The sequence below is a fragment of the Balaenoptera ricei genome, chromosome 1 (assembly GCF_028023285.1).
Source record: "Balaenoptera ricei isolate mBalRic1 chromosome 1, mBalRic1.hap2, whole genome shotgun sequence".
In the NCBI taxonomy this organism is placed as follows: Eukaryota; Metazoa; Chordata; class Mammalia; order Artiodactyla; family Balaenopteridae; genus Balaenoptera; species Balaenoptera ricei.
The window spans coordinates 125,962,209-125,979,641 of record NC_082639.1 but is presented as its reverse complement, the minus strand read 5'-3'; positions in this window follow the sequence as shown (position 1 = coordinate 125,979,641).

Below are 17,433 nucleotides of genomic sequence, written 5' to 3'. Positions count from 1 at the left end.
CTCGGGAAAAATATGAACAATGCCGTTTTCAGGACTACAGTTGGGCCTAGAAATAATCATATAACGTTAAGTAAGTCAAAAGGGTATGAGAAATATCCTATGATATCATTTATACATGTTATCCTAAGATTGCTACCAATGAACACATTTCCACAGAAAAAAGACACAGACTTATCAAATAAACTAAAGGTTAGCCAAAATGAAAGGTGGGAAGATGGGTAAATTAGGACTATGGGGTTAACATACATATACTAATGTATGTTAAATGTATATAAACATATAACATATAAACTATATGAATTATATAATCACCAATACCTTCAAAATATACCTTGTGTAATCTCATACATGGTAACAGGATCCGAAGATGATCAGACATATGTGTGACTCATTGAGCAGATTCTGTACAGCCAGACAATCAAAACACTCGAATCAAATTTACTCCGATAAGAAATAGAATTTAAACTTAAAAAACAAACATAAGTAAGGAGACATAAACTTCTGGGGGCTTGTCCCAGCACATTCCACTCTAATTTACAACCTCGGAACACGACCTCCAGGAAGACTCTGTTGCACTACTAACAAGAGTTGAGAACGTAATAATGCTGCCGCCTTGTGGCTGTTTCCCACAACAGCAGCTTTAAACCTAGTGCTAATGGTTGCTTATATAGTCACAAGGACTGCACGCTGTAAATGACACACGCCCTCAAAAATGCCCTGGGGTAGGGAATAGGCAAGAAAATTCAACACATGAGAATTTTTTCAAGAAGTCAATAAGAGGAGGGAAGTTGTACTCACTCTTTAAAAAAAAAGGAAAAGAAAAAAAAGGACATGCGTAAAGCTCAGTATAAGGACTTATTAGCCACATGCAAATTCAAATTCAAAAAGGTTTCAGCTCACACCAGTCAGGACCATCAGCAAAAAGTCTACAAACTATAAATGCTGAAGGGGTTTTAGAGACCTGTGTACCTTCTAGCTGCTGCTGGGATTTAAAGTGGTAACAGCACTAACGCAAACTGAATGGAGCTGCTTGAAAAGGTAAAAATTGAGCTACCATATGATGCGGCAGGGCAAGTTTTGGGCCTATAAACTAAGACCAGCAGAATCAGAAAGACAGAGGCAGGCAAATGTGCACTGCAGCAATACTGAAATAGCCAAGACATGGAAGCAAAAAAGGGTCCATAAACAGATGAATGGGCAAAGAAGAAGTGGTATATGGACAGAATGGAATGGTAGCCTTGGGAAAAAATGAAGAATGCCGTTTTCAGGACTACAGTAGAGCCTATAAATATTCATATAACTTTAAGTAAGTAAAAAGGGTATGACAAATATCGTATGATATCATTTATACATGTTATCCTAAGATTGCTACCAATGAACATATTTCCACAGAAAAAGACACTCACAGACTTATCAAATAAACTAATGGTTAGCCAAAATGAAAGGTGGGAGGATGGGTAAATTAGGACTATGGGGTTAACATACATATACTAATGTATGTTAAATGTATATAAACATATAACAGATAAACTTTATGAATTATATAATCACGAATACCTTTAAAATATACATTCTGTAAACAAACACATGGTAACAGCATCTGAAGACGAACTGACATATGTATGAATCATTGAGCAGATTCTGTACAGCCAGACAATGAAAACACTCTAATCAAATTTCCTCCGATAAGAAATAGAAATTAAATTTAAAAAAGAAACCTAAGTAAGGAGACATAAACTTCTGGGGGCTTGTCCCAGCACATTCCACTCTAATTTACAACCTCAGAACACTACCTCCAGGAAAAGTCTGTTGCCCTATGAACAAGAGATGAGAACGTAATAATGCTGCTGCCTTGTGGCTGTTTCCCACAACAGCAGCTTTAAACCCAGTGCTAATGGTTGCTTATATAGTCACAAGGACTGCAGGGCTGTAAATGACACACGCCCTCAAAAATGCCCTGGGGTAGGGAATAGGCAAGAAAATTCAACACGTGAGAATTTTTTCAAGAAGTCAATCAGAGGAGGGAAGTTGTACTCTTTAAAAAAAAAGGAAAAGAAAAAAAGGACATGCCTAAAGCTCAGTATAAGGAATTATTAGCCACATGCAAATTCAAAGTCAAAAAGGGTGCAGCTCACACCGGTCATGACCATCAGCAAAAAGTCTACAAACGATAAATGCTGAAGGGGTTTTAGAGAACTGTGTACTTTCTAGCTGCTGGTGGGATGTAAAGTGGTAACAGCACTAACGCAAACTGAATCGAGCTGCTTGAAGAGGTAAAAATTGAGCTACCATATGATGCGGCAGGGCACCTTTGGGCCTATAACCTAAGACCACCAGAATCGGAAAGACAGATGCAGGCAAATGTGCACTGAAACAATATTGAAATAGCCAAGACATGAAAGGAAAAAAAATGTCCATAAACAGATGAATGGACAAAGACGAAGTGGTAAATGTACCATATGGAATAGTAGCTTCGCGAAAAAAATGAACAATGCCGTTTTTACGACTACAGTGGAGCCTAGAAATAATCATATAATGTTAAGTAAGTCAAAAGGGTATGACAAATATCCTATGATATCATTTATACATGTTATCCTAAGATTGCTACCAATGAACATATTTCCACAGAAAAAGACACTCACAGACTTATCAAATAAACTAATGGTTAGCCAAAATGAAAGGTGGGAGGATGGGTAAATTAGGACTATGGGGTTAACATACATATACTAATGTTATGTTAAATGTATATAAACATATAACAGATAAACTATATTAATTATATAATCACCAATACCTTTAAAATATACATTCTGTAATCACATACATGGTAACAGGATCCGAAGATGAACAGACATATGTAGGAGTCTTTTAGCAGATTCTGTACAGCCAGACAATCAAAACACTCGAATCAAATTTACTCCGATAAGAAATAGAAATTAAATTTAATAAACAAACATAAGTAAGGAGACATAAACTTCTGGGGGCTTGTCCCAGCACATTCCACTCTAATTTACAACCTTGGAACACTACCTCCAGGAAGACTCTATTGCTGTAGTAACAAGAGTTGAGAACGTAATAATGCTGCCGCCTTGTGGCTGTTTCCCACAACAGCAGTTTTAAACCCAGTGCTAATGGTTGCTTAATAGTCACAACGACTGCAGGGGTCTAAATGACACATGCCCTCAAAAATTGCCCTGGGGTAGGGAATAGGCAAGAAAATTCAACACATGAGAAATTTTTCAAGAAGTCAATATGAAGAGGGAAGTTGTATTCACTCTTTAACAAAAAAAGGAAAAGAAGAAAAAGGATATGCCTAAAGCTCAGTATAAGGAATTATTAGCCACATGCGTATCCAACCTCCAAAAAGGTTTCAGCTCACACCAGTCAAATGGCCATCAGCAAAAATCTACAAACTATAAATGCTGAAGGGGTTTTAGAGAACTGTGTAACTCCTAGATGCTGGTGGGATATAAAGTGGTAACAGCACTAACAAAAACTAAATGGAGCTGCTTTACAAGGTAAAAATTGAGCTACCATATGATGTGAAAGGGTACCTTTTGAGCCTATAAACTAAGACCACCAGAATGAGAAAGACAGAGGCAGGCAAATGTGCACTGCAGCAATACTGAAATAGCCAAGACATGGAAGCAAAAAAATGTCCATAAACAGATGAATGGACAAAGAAGAAGTGGTATATGGACAGAATGGAATGGTAGCCTTGGGAAAAAATGAACAATGCCGTTTTCAGGACTACAGTTGAGCCTGTAAATATTCATATAACTTTAAGTAAGTAAAAAGGGTATGACAAATATCCTATGATATCATTTATACATGTTATCCTAAGATTGCTACCAATGAACATATTTCCACAGAAAAAGACACTCACAGACTTATCAAATAAACTAATGGTTAGCCAAAATGAAAGGTGGGAGGATGGGTAAATTAGGACTATGGGGTTAACATACATATACTAATGTATGTTAAATGTATATAAACATATAACAGATAAATTTTATGAATTATATAATCACGAATACCTTTAAAATATACATTCTGTGATCACATACATGGTAACAGGATCCGAAGATGAAAAAACATATGTAGGAATCATTAAGCAGATTCTGTACAGCCAGACAATCAAAACACTCCAATCAAATTTACCCCGATAAGAAATAGAAATTATATTTAAAAAACAAACATAAGTAAGGAGACATAAACTTCTGCGGCTTGTCCCAGCACATTCCACTCTAATTTACAACCTCAGAACCCTACCTCCAGGAAGACTCTGTTGCCAAAGTCACAAGAGTTGAGAACGTAATAATGCTGCCGCCTTGTGGCTGTTTCCCACAAGAGCAGCTTTAAACCCAGTGCCAATGGTTGCTTATATAGTCACAAGGACTGCACGCTGTAAATGCCACAGGCCCTCAACAATGCCCTGGGGTAGGGAATAGGCAAGAAAATTCAACACATGAGAAGTTTTTCAAGAAATCAATCAGAGGAGGGAAGTTGTACTCACTCTTTAAAAAAAAAGGAAAAGAAAAAAAAGGACATGCGTAAAGCTCAGTATAAGGAATTATTAGCCACATGCAAATTCAAATTCAAAAAGGTTTCAGCTCACACCAGTCAGGACCATCAGCAAAAAGTCTACAAACTATAAATGCTGAAGGGGTTTTAGAGACCTGTGTACCTTCTAGCTGCTGCTGGGATTTAAAGTGGTAACAGCACTAACGCAAACTGAATGGAGCTGCTTGAAAAGGTAAAAATTGAGCTACCATATGATGCGGCAGGGCAACTTTTGGGCCTATAAACTAAGACCACCAGAATCAGAAAGACAGAGGCAGGCAAATGTGCACTGCAGCAATACTGAAATAGCCAAGACATGGAAGCAAAAAAAGGTCCATAAACAGATGAATGGGCAAAGAAGAAGTGGTATATGGACAGAATGGAATGGTAGCCTTGGGAAAAAATGAAGAATGCCGTTTTCAGGACTACAGTAGAGCCTATAAATATTCATATAACTTTAAGTAAGTAAAAAGGGTATGACAAATATCGTATGATATCATTTATACATGTTATCCTAAGATTGCTACCAATGAACATATTTCCACAGAAAAAGACACTCACAGACTTATCAAATAAACTAAAGGTTAGCCAAAATGAAAGGTGGGAAGATGGGTAAATTAGGACTATGGGGTTAACATACATATACTAATGTATGTTAAATGTATATAAACATATAACATATAAACTATATGAATTATATAATCACCTGTACCTTCAAAATATACATTCTGTAAACAAACACATGGTAACAGCATCTGAAGACGAACTGACATATGTATGAATCATTGAGCAGATTCTGTACAGCCAGACAATGAAAACACTCTAATCAAATTTCCTCCAATAAGAAATAGAAATTAAATTTAAAAAAGAAACCTAAGTAAGGAGACATAAACTTCTGGGGGCTTGTCCCAGCACATTCCACTCTAATTTACAACCTTGGAACACTACCTCCAGGAAGACTCTATTGCTGTAGTAACAAGAGTTGAGAACGTAATAATGCTGCCGCCTTGTGGCTGTTTCCCACAACAGCAGTTTTAAACCCAGTGCTAATGGTTGCTTAATAGTCACAACGACTGCAGGGGTCTAAATGACACATGCCCTCAAAAATTGCCCTGGGGTAGGGAATAGGCAAGAAAATTCAACACATGAGAAATTTTTCAAGAAGTCAATATGAAGAGGGAAGTTGTATTCACTCTTTAACAAAAAAAGGAAAAGAAGAAAAAGGATATGCCTAAAGCTCAGTATAAGGAATTATTAGCCACATGCGTATCCAAACTCCAAAAAGGTTTCAGCTCACACCAGTCAAATGGCCATCAGCAAAAATCTACAAACTATAAATGCTGAAGGGGTTTTAGAGAACTGTGTAACTCCTAGATGCTGGTGGGATATAAAGTGGTAACAGCACTAACAAAAACTAAATGGAGCTGCTTTACAAGGTAAAAATTGAGCTACCATATGATGTGAAAGGGTACCTTTTGAGCCTATAAACTAAGACCACCAGAATGAGAAAGACAGAGGCAGGCAAATGTGCACTGCAGCAATACTAAAATAGCCAAGACATGGAAGCAAAAAAAGGTCCATCAACAGATGAATGGAAAAAGAAGAAGTGGTATATGGACAGAATGGAATAGTAGCCTCGGGAAAAATATGAACAATGCCGTTTTCAGGACTACAGTTGGGCCTAGAAATAATCATATAACGTTAAGTAAGTCAAAAGGGTATGAGAAATATCCTATGATATCATTTATACATGTTATCCTAAGATTGCTACCAATGAACATATTTCCACAGAAAAAGACACTCACAGACTTATCAAATAAACTAATGGTTAGCCAAAATGAAAGGTGGGAGGATGGGTAAATTAGGACTATGGGGTTCACATACATATACTAATGTATGTTAAATGTATATAAACATATAACAGATAAACTTTATGAATTATATAATCACGAATACCTTTAAAATATACATTCTGTGATCACATACATGGTAACAGGATCCGAAGATGAACAGACATATGTAGGAATCTTTGAGTAGATTCTGTACAGCCAGACAATCAAAACACTCCAATCAAATTTGCTCCGATAAAAAATAGAAATTAAATTTAAAAAACAAACATAAATAAGGAGACATAAACTTCTGGGGGCATGTTCAAGCACATTCCACTCTAATTTACAACCTCGGAACCCTACCTCCAGGAAGACTCTGTTGCCAAAGTCACAAGAGTTGAGAACGTAATAATGCTGCCGCCTTGTGGCTGTTTCCCACAAGAGCAACTTTAAACCCAGTGCCAATGGTTGCTTATATAGTCACAAGGACTGCAGGGCTGTAAATGACACAGGCCCTCAAAACATCCCCTGGCGTAGGGAATAGGCAAGAAAATTCAAGACATGAGAAATTTTTCAAGAAATCAATAAGAGGAGGGAAGTTGTACTCACTCTTTAAAAAAAAGGAAAAGAAAAAAAGGACATGCGTAAAGCTCAGTAAAAGGAATTATTAGCCACATGCAAATTCAAATTCAAAAAGGTTTCAGCTCACACCAGTCAGGACCATCAGCAAAAAGTCTACAAACTATAAATGCTGAAGGGGTTTTAGAGAACTGTGTACCTTCTAGCTGCTGGTGGGATTTAAAGTGGTAACAGCACTAACGCAAACTGAATGGAGCTGCTTGAAAAGGTAAAAGTTGAGCTATCATATGATGCGGCAGGGCACCTTTTGGGCCTATAAACTAAGACCACCAGAATCAGAAAGACAGAGGCAGGCAAATGTGCACTGCAGCAATACTGAAATAGCCAAGACATGGAAGCAAAAAAAGGTCCATAAACAGATGAATGGACAAAGAAGAAGTGGTATATGGACAGAATGGAATGGTAGCCTTGGGAAAAAATGAACAATGCCGTTTTCAGGACTACAGTTGAGCCTGTAAATATTCATATAACTTTAAGTAAGTAAAAAGGGTATGACAAATATCCTATGATATCATTTATACATGTTATCCTAAGATTGCTACCAATGAACATATTTCCACAGAAAAAGACACTCACAGACTTATCAAATAAACTAATGGTTAGCCAAAATGAAAGGTGGGAGGATGGGTAAATTAGGACTATGGGGTTAACATACATATACTAATGTATGTTAAATGTATATAAACATATAACAGATAAACTTTATGAATTATATAATCACGAATACCTTTAAAATATACATTCTGTGATCACATACATGGTAACAGGATCCGAAGATGAACAGACATATGTAGGAATCATTAAGCAGATTCTGTACAGCCAGACAATCAAAACACTCCAATCAAATTTACCCCGATAAGAAATAGAAATTATATTTAAAAAACAAACATAAGTAAGGAGACATAAACTTCTGCGGCTTGTCCCAGCACATTCCACTCTAATTTACAACCTCGGAACCCTACCTCCAGGAAGACTCTGTTGCCAAAGTCACAAGAGTTGAGAACGTAATAATGCTGCCGCCTTGTGGCTGTTTCCCACAAGAGCAGCTTTAAACCCAGTGCCAATGGTTGCTTATATAGTCACAAGGACTGCACGCTGTAAATGCCACAGGCCCTCAACAATGCCCTGGGGTAGGGAATAGGCAAGAAAATTCAACACATGAGAAGTTTTTCAAGAAATCAATCAGAGGAGGGAAGTTGTACTCACTCTTTAAAAAAAAAGGAAAAGAAAAAAAAGGACATGCGTAAAGCTCAGTATAAGGAATTATTAGCCACATGCAAATTCAAATTCAAAAAGGTTTCAGCTCACACCAGTCAGGACCATCAGCAAAAAGTCTACAAACTATAAATGCTGAAGGGGTTTTAGAGACCTGTGTACCTTCTAGCTGCTGCTGGGATTTAAAGTGGTAACAGCACTAATGCAAACTGAATGGAGCTGCTTGAAAAGGTAAAAATTGAGCTACCATATGATGCGGCAGGGCAACTTTTGGGCCTATAAACTAAGACCACCAGAATCAGAAAGACAGAGGCAGGCAAATGTGCACTGCAGCAATACTGAAATAGCCAAGACATGGAAGCAAAAAAAGGTCCATAAACAGATGAATGGGCAAAGAAGAAGTGGTATATGGACAGAATGGAATGGTAGCCTTGGGAAAAAATGAAGAATGCCGTTTTCAGGACTACAGTAGAGCCTATAAATATTCATATAACTTTAAGTAAGTAAAAAGGGTATGACAAATATCCTATGATATCATTTATACATGTTATCCTAAGATTGCTACCAATGAACATATTTCCACAGAAAAAGACACTCACAGACTTATCAAATAAACTAATGGTTAGCCAAAATGAAAGGTGGGAGGATGGGTAAATTACGACTATGGGGTTAACATACATATACTAATGTATGTTAAATGTATATAAACATATAACAGATAAACTATATGTATTATATAATCACCAAGACCTTTAAAATATACATTTTGTAATCACATACATGGTAACAGGATCCGAAGATGAACAGACATATGTATGAATCATTGAGCAGATTCTGTACAGCCAGACAATCAAAACACTCTAATCAAATTTACTCCGATAAGAAATAGAATTTAAACTTAAAAAACAAACATAAGTAAGGAGACATAAACTTCTGGGGGCTTGTCCCAGCACATTCCACTCTAATTTACAACCTCGGAACACGACCTCCAGGAAGACTCTGTTGCACTACTAACAAGAGTTGAGAACGTAATAATGCTGCCGCCTTGTGGCTGTTTCCCACAACAGCAGCTTTAAACCCAGTGCTAATGGTTGCTTATATAGTCACAAGGACTGCAGGGCTGTAAATGACACACGCCCTCAAAAATGCCCTGGGGTAGGGAATAGGCAAGAAAATTCAACACATGAGAATTTTTTCAAGAGGTCAATAAGAGGAGGGAAGTTGTACTCACTCTTTAAAAAAAAAGGAAAAGAAAAAAAGGACATGCCTAAAGCTCAGTATAAGGAATTATTAGCCACATGCAAATTCAAAGTCAAAAAGGGTGCAGCTCACACCGGTCATGACCATCAGCAAAAAGTCTACAAACGATAAATGCTGAAGGGGTTTTAGAGAACTGTGTACTTTCTAGCTGCTGGTGGGATGTAAAGTGGTAACAGCACTAACGCAAACTGAATCGAGCTGCTTGAAGAGGTAAAAATTGAGCTACCATATGATGCGGCAGGGCACCTTTGGGCCTATAACCTAAGACCACCAGAATCGGAAAGACAGATGCAGGCAAATGTGCACTGAAACAATATTGAAATAGCCAAGACATGGAAGGAAAAAAAATGTCCATAAACAGATGAATGGACAAAGAAGAAGTGGTAAATGTACCATATGGAATAGTAGCTTCGCGAAAAAAATGAACAATGCCGTTTTTACGACTACAGTGGAGCCTAGAAATAATCATATAAGGTTAAGTAAGTCAAAAGGGTATGACAAATATCCTATGATATCATTTATACATGTTATCCTAAGATTGCTACCAATGAACATATTTCCACAGAAAAAGACACTCACAGACTTATCAAATAAACTAATGGTTAGCCAAAATGAAAGGTGGGAGGATGGGTAAATTAGGACTATGGGGTTAACATACATATACTAATGTATGTTAAATGTATATAAACATATAACAGATAAACTATATGTATTATATAATCACCAAGACCTTTAAAATATACATTCTGTGATCACATACATGGTAACAGGATCCGAAGATGAACAGACATATGTAGGAATCATTAAGCAGATTCTGTACAGCCAGACAATCAAAACACTCCAATCAAATTTACCCCGATAAGAAATAGAAATTATATTTAAAAAACAAACATAAGTAAGGAGACATAAACTTCTGCGGCTTGTCCCAGCACATTCCACTCTAATTTACAACCTCGGAACCCTACCTCCAGGAAGACTCTGTTGCCAAAGTCACAAGAGTTGAGAACGTAATAATGCTGCCGCCTTGTGGCTGTTTCCCACAAGAGCAACTTTAAACCCAGTGCTTATATAGTCACAAGGACTGCACGCTGTAAATGCCACAGGCCCTCAACAATGCCCTGGGGTAGGGAATAGGCAAGAAAATTCAACACATGAGAAGTTTTTCAAGAAATCAATCAGAGGAGGGAAGTTGTACTCACTCTTTAAAAAAAGAGGAAAAGAAAAAAAAGGACATGCGTAAAGCTCAGTATAAGGAATTATTAGCCACATGCAAATTCAAATTCAAAAAGGTTTCAGCTCACACCAGTTAGGACCATCAGCAAAAAGTCTACAAACTATAAATGCTGAAGGGGTTTTAGAGACCTGTGTACCTTCTAGCTGCTGCTGGGATTTAAAGTGGTAACAGCACTAACGCAAACTGAATGGAGCTGCTTGAAAAGGTAAAAATTGAGCTACCATATGATGCGGCAGGGCAACTTTTGGGCCTATAAACTAAGACCACCAGAATCAGAAAGACAGAGGCAGGCAAATGTGCACTGCAGCAATACTGAAATAGCCAAGACATGGAAGCAAAAAAAGGTCCATAAACAGATGAATGGGCAAAGAAGAAGTGGTATATGGACAGAATGGAATGGTAGCCTTGGGAAAAAATGAAGAATGCCGTTTTCAGGACTACAGTAGAGCCTATAAATATTCATATAACTTTAAGTAAGTAAAAAGGGTATGACAAATATCGTATGATATCATTTATACATGTTATCCTAAGATTGCTACCAATGAACATATTTCCACAGAAAAGGACACTCACAGACTTATCAAATAAACTAAAGGTTAGCCAAAATGAAAGGTGGGAAGATGGGTAAATTAGGACTATGGGGTTAACATACATATACTAATGTATGTTAAATGTATATAAACATATAACATATAAACTATATGAATTATATAATCACCTATACCTTCAAAATATACATTCTGTAAACAAACACATGGTAACAGCATCTGAAGACGAACTGACATATGTATGAATCATTGAGCAGATTCTGTACAGCCAGACAATGAAAACACTCTAATCAAATTTCCTCCGATAAGAAATAGAAATTAAATTTGAAAAAGAAACCTAAGTAAGGAGACATAAACTTCTGGGGGCTTGTCCCAGCACATTCCACTCTAATTTACAACCTCAGAACACTACCTCCAGGAAAAGTCTGTTGCCCTATTAACAAGAGATGAGAACGTAATAATGCTGCTGCCTTGTGGCTGTTTCCCACAACAGCAGCTTTAAACCCAGTGCTAATGGTTGCTTATATAGTCACAAGGACTGCAGGGCTGTAAATGACACACGCCCTCAACAATGCCCTGGGGTAGGGAATAGGCAAGAAAATTCAACACATGAGAATTTTTTCAAGAAGTCAATAAGAGGAGGGAAGTTGTACTCACTCTTTAAAAAAAAAGGAAAAGAAAAAAAGGACATGCCTAAAGCTCAGTATAAGGAATTATTAGCCACATGCAAATTCAAAGTCAAAAAGGGTGCAGCTCACACCGGTCATGACCATCAGCAAAAAGTCTACAAACGATAAATGCTGAAGGGGTTTTAGAGAACTGTGTACTTTCTAGCTGCTGGTGGGATGTAAAGTGGTAACAGCACTAACGCAAACTGAATCGAGCTGCTTGAAGAGGTAAAAATTGAGCTACCATATGATGCGGCAGGGCACCTTTGGGCCTATAACCTAAGACCACCAGAATCGGAAAGACAGATGCAGGCAAATGTGCACTGAAACAATATTGAAATAGCCAAGACATGGAAGGAAAAAAAATGTCCATAAACAGATGAATGGACAAAGAAGAAGTGGTAAATGTACCATATGGAATAGTAGCTTCGCGAAAAAAATGAACAATGCCGTTTTTACGACTACAGTGGAGCCTAGAAATAATCATATAAGGTTAAGTCAGTCAAAAGGGTATGACAAATATCCTATGATATCATTTATACATGTTATCCTAAGATTGCTACCAATGAACATATTTCCACAGAAAAAGACACTCACAGACTTATCAAATAAACTAATGGTTAGCCAAAATGAAAGGTGGGAGGATGGGTAAATTACGACTATGGGGTTAACATACATATACTAATGTATGTTAAATGTATATAAACATATAACAGATAAACTATATGTATTATATAATCACCAAGACCTTTAAAATATACATTTTGTAATCACATACATGGTAACAGGATCCGAAGATGAACAGACATATGCATGAATCATTGAGCAGATTCTGTACAGCCAGACAATCAAAACACTCTAATCAAATTTACTCCGATAAGAAATAGAATTTAAACTTAAAAAACAAACATAAGTAAGGAGACATAAACTTCTGGGGGCTTGTCCCAGCACATTCCACTCTAATTTACAACCTCGGAACACGACCTCCAGGAAGACTCTGTTGCACTACTAACAAGAGTTGAGAACGTAATAATGCTGCCGCCTTGTGGCTGTTTCCCACAACAGCAGCTTTAAACCCAGTGCTAATGGTTGCTTATATAGTCACAAGGACTGCAGGGCTGTAAATGACACACGCCCTCAAAAATGCCCTGGGGTAGGGAATAGGCAAGAAAATTCAACACATGAGAATTTTTTCAAGAGGTCAATAAGAGGAGGGAAGTTGTACTCACTCTTTAAAAAAAAAGGAAAAGAAAAAAAGGACATGCCTAAAGCTCAGTATAAGGAATTATTAGCCACATGCAAATTCAAAGTCAAAAAGGGTGCAGCTCACACCGGTCATGACCATCAGCAAAAAGTCTACAAACGATAAATGCTGAAGGGGTTTTAGAGAACTGTGTACTTTCTAGCTGCTGGTGGGATGTAAAGTGGTAACAGCACTAACGCAAACTGAATCGAGCTGCTTGAAGAGGTAAAAATTGAGCTACCATATGATGCGGCAGGGCACCTTTGGGCCTATAACCTAAGACCACCAGAATCGGAAAGACAGATGCAGGCAAATGTGCACTGAAACAATATTGAAATAGCCAAGACATGGAAGGAAAAAAAATGTCCATAAACAGATGAATGGACAAAGAAGAAGTGGTAAATGTACCATATGGAATAGTAGCTTCGCGAAAAAAATGAACAATGCCGTTTTTACGACTACAGTGGAGCCTAGAAATAATCATATAAGGTTAAGTAAGTCAAAAGGGTATGACAAATATCCTATGATATCATTTATACATGTTATCCTAAGATTGCTACCAATGAACATATTTCCACAGAAAAAGACACTCACAGACTTATCAAATAAACTAATGGTTAGCCAAAATGAAAGGTGGGAGGATGGGTAAATTAGGACTATGGGGTTAACATACATATACTAATGTATGTTAAATGTATATAAACATATAACAGATAAACTATATGTATTATATAATCACCAAGACCTTTAAAATATACATTCTGTGATCACATACATGGTAACAGGATCCGAAGATGAACAGACATATGTAGGAATCATTAAGCAGATTCTGTACAGCCAGACAATCAAAACACTCCAATCAAATTTACCCCGATAAGAAATAGAAATTATATTTAAAAAACAAACATAAGTAAGGAGACATAAACTTCTGCGGCTTGTCCCAGCACATTCCACTCTAATTTACAACCTCGGAACCCTACCTCCAGGAAGACTCTGTTGCCAAAGTCACAAGAGTTGAGAACGTAATAATGCTGCCGCCTTGTGGCTGTTTCCCACAAGAGCAACTTTAAACCCAGTGCTTATATAGTCACAAGGACTGCACGCTGTAAATGCCACAGGCCCTCAACAATGCCCTGGGGTAGGGAATAGGCAAGAAAATTCAACACATGAGAAGTTTTTCAAGAAATCAATCAGAGGAGGGAAGTTGTACTCACTCTTTAAAAAAAGAGGAAAAGAAAAAAAAGGACATGCGTAAAGCTCAGTATAAGGAATTATTAGCCACATGCAAATTCAAATTCAAAAAGGTTTCAGCTCACACCAGTTAGGACCATCAGCAAAAAGTCTACAAACTATAAATGCTGAAGGGGTTTTAGAGACCTGTGTACCTTCTAGCTGCTGCTGGGATTTAAAGTGGTAACAGCACTAACGCAAACTGAATGGAGCTGCTTGAAAAGGTAAAAATTGAGCTACCATATGATGCGGCAGGGCAACTTTTGGGCCTATAAACTAAGACCACCAGAATCAGAAAGACAGAGGCAGGCAAATGTGCACTGCAGCAATACTGAAATAGCCAAGACATGGAAGCAAAAAAAGGTCCATAAACAGATGAATGGGCAAAGAAGAAGTGGTATATGGACAGAATGGAATGGTAGCCTTGGGAAAAAATGAAGAATGCCGTTTTCAGGACTACAGTAGAGCCTATAAATATTCATATAACTTTAAGTAAGTAAAAAGGGTATGACAAATATCGTATGATATCATTTATACATGTTATCCTAAGATTGCTACCAATGAACATATTTCCACAGAAAAGGACACTCACAGACTTATCAAATAAACTAAAGGTTAGCCAAAATGAAAGGTGGGAAGATGGGTAAATTAGGACTATGGGGTTAACATACATATACTAATGTATGTTAAATGTATATAAACATATAACATATAAACTATATGAATTATATAATCACCTATACCTTCAAAATATACATTCTGTAAACAAACACATGGTAACAGCATCTGAAGACGAACTGACATATGTATGAATCATTGAGCAGATTCTGTACAGCCAGACAATGAAAACACTCTAATCAAATTTCCTCCGATAAGAAATAGAAATTAAATTTGAAAAAGAAACCTAAGTAAGGAGACATAAACTTCTGGGGGCTTGTCCCAGCACATTCCACTCTAATTTACAACCTCAGAACACTACCTCCAGGAAAAGTCTGTTGCCCTATTAACAAGAGATGAGAACGTAATAATGCTGCTGCCTTGTGGCTGTTTCCCACAACAGCAGCTTTAAACCCAGTGCTAATGGTTGCTTATATAGTCACAAGGACTGCAGGGCTGTAAATGACACACGCCCTTAACAATGCCCTGGGGTAGGGAATAGGCAAGAAAATTCAACACATGAGAATTTTTTCAAGAAGTCAATAAGAGGAGGGAAGTTGTACTCACTCTTTAAAAAAAAAGGAAAAGAAAAAAAGGACATGCCTAAAGCTCAGTATAAGGAATTATTAGCCACATGCAAATTCAAAGTCAAAAAGGGTGCAGCTCACACCGGTCATGACCATCAGCAAAAAGTCTACAAACGATAAATGCTGAAGGGGTTTTAGAGAACTGTGTACTTTCTAGTTGCTGGTGGGATGTAAAGTGGTAACAGCACTAACGCAAACTGAATCGAGCTGCTTGAAGAGGTAAAAATTGAGCTACCATATGATGCGGCAGGGCACCTTTGGGCCTATAACCTAAGACCACCAGAATCGGAAAGACAGATGCAGGCAAATGTGCACTGAAACAATATTGAAATAGCCAAGACATGAAAAGAAAAAAAATGTCCATAAACAGATGAATGGACAAAGACGAAGTGGTAAATGTACCATATGGAATAGTAGCTTCGCGAAAAAAATGAACAATGCCGTTTTTACGACTACAGTGGAGCCTAGAAATAATCATATAAGGTTAAGTAAGTCAAAAGGGTATGACAAATATCCTATGATATCATTTATACATGTTATCCTAAGATTGCTACCAATGAACATATTTCCACAGAAAAAGACACTCACAGACTTATCAAATAAACTAATGGTTAGCCAAAATGAAAGGTGGGAGGATGGGTAAATTAGGACTATGGGGTTAACATACATATACTAATGTTATGTTAAATGTATATAAACATATAACAGATAAACTATATTAATCATATAATCACCAATACCTTTAAAATATACATTCTGTAATCACATACATGGTAACAGGATCCGAAGATGAACAGACATATGTAGGAGTCTTTTAGCAGATTCTGTACAGCCAGACAATCAAAACACTCTAATCAAATTTACTCCGATAAGAAATAGAAATTAAATTTAATAAACAAACATAAGTAAGGAGACATAAACTTCTGGGGGCTTGTCCCAGCACATTCCACTCTAATTTACAACCTTGCAACACTACCTCCAGGAAGACTCTATTGCTGTAGTAACAAGAGTTGAGAACGTAATAATGCTGCCGCCTTGTGGCTGTTTCCCACAACAGCAGTTTTAAACCCAGTGCTAATGGTTGCTTAATAGTCACAACGACTGCAGAGGTCTAAATGACACATGCCCTCAAAAATTGCCCTGGGGTAGGGAATAGGCAAGAAAATTCAACACATGAGAAATTTTTCAAGAAGTCAATATGAAGAGGGAAGTTGTATTCACTCTTTAACAAAAAAAGGAAAAGAAGAAAAAGGATATGCCTAAAGCTCAGTATAAGGAATTATTAGCCACATGCGTATCCAACCTCCAAAAAGGTTTCAGCTCACACCAGTCAAATGGCCATCAGCAAAAATCTACAAACTATAAATGCTGAAGGGGTTTTAGAGAACTGTGTAACTCCTAGATGCTGGTGGGATATAAAGTGGTAACAGCACTAACAAAAACTGAATGGAGCTGCTTTACAAGGTAAAAATTGAGCTACCATATGATGCGAAAGGGTACCTTTTGAGCCTATAAACTAAGACCACCAGAATGAGAAAGACAGAGGCAGGCAAATGTGCACTGCAGCAATACTAAAATAGCCAAGACATGGAAGCAAAAAAAGGTCCATCAACAGATGAATGGAAAAAGAAGAAGTGGTATATGGACAGAATGGAATAGTAGCCTCGGGAAAAATATGAACAATGCCGTTTTCAGGACTACAGTTGGGCCTAGAAATAATCATATAACGTTAAGTAAGTCAAAAGGGTATGAGAAATATC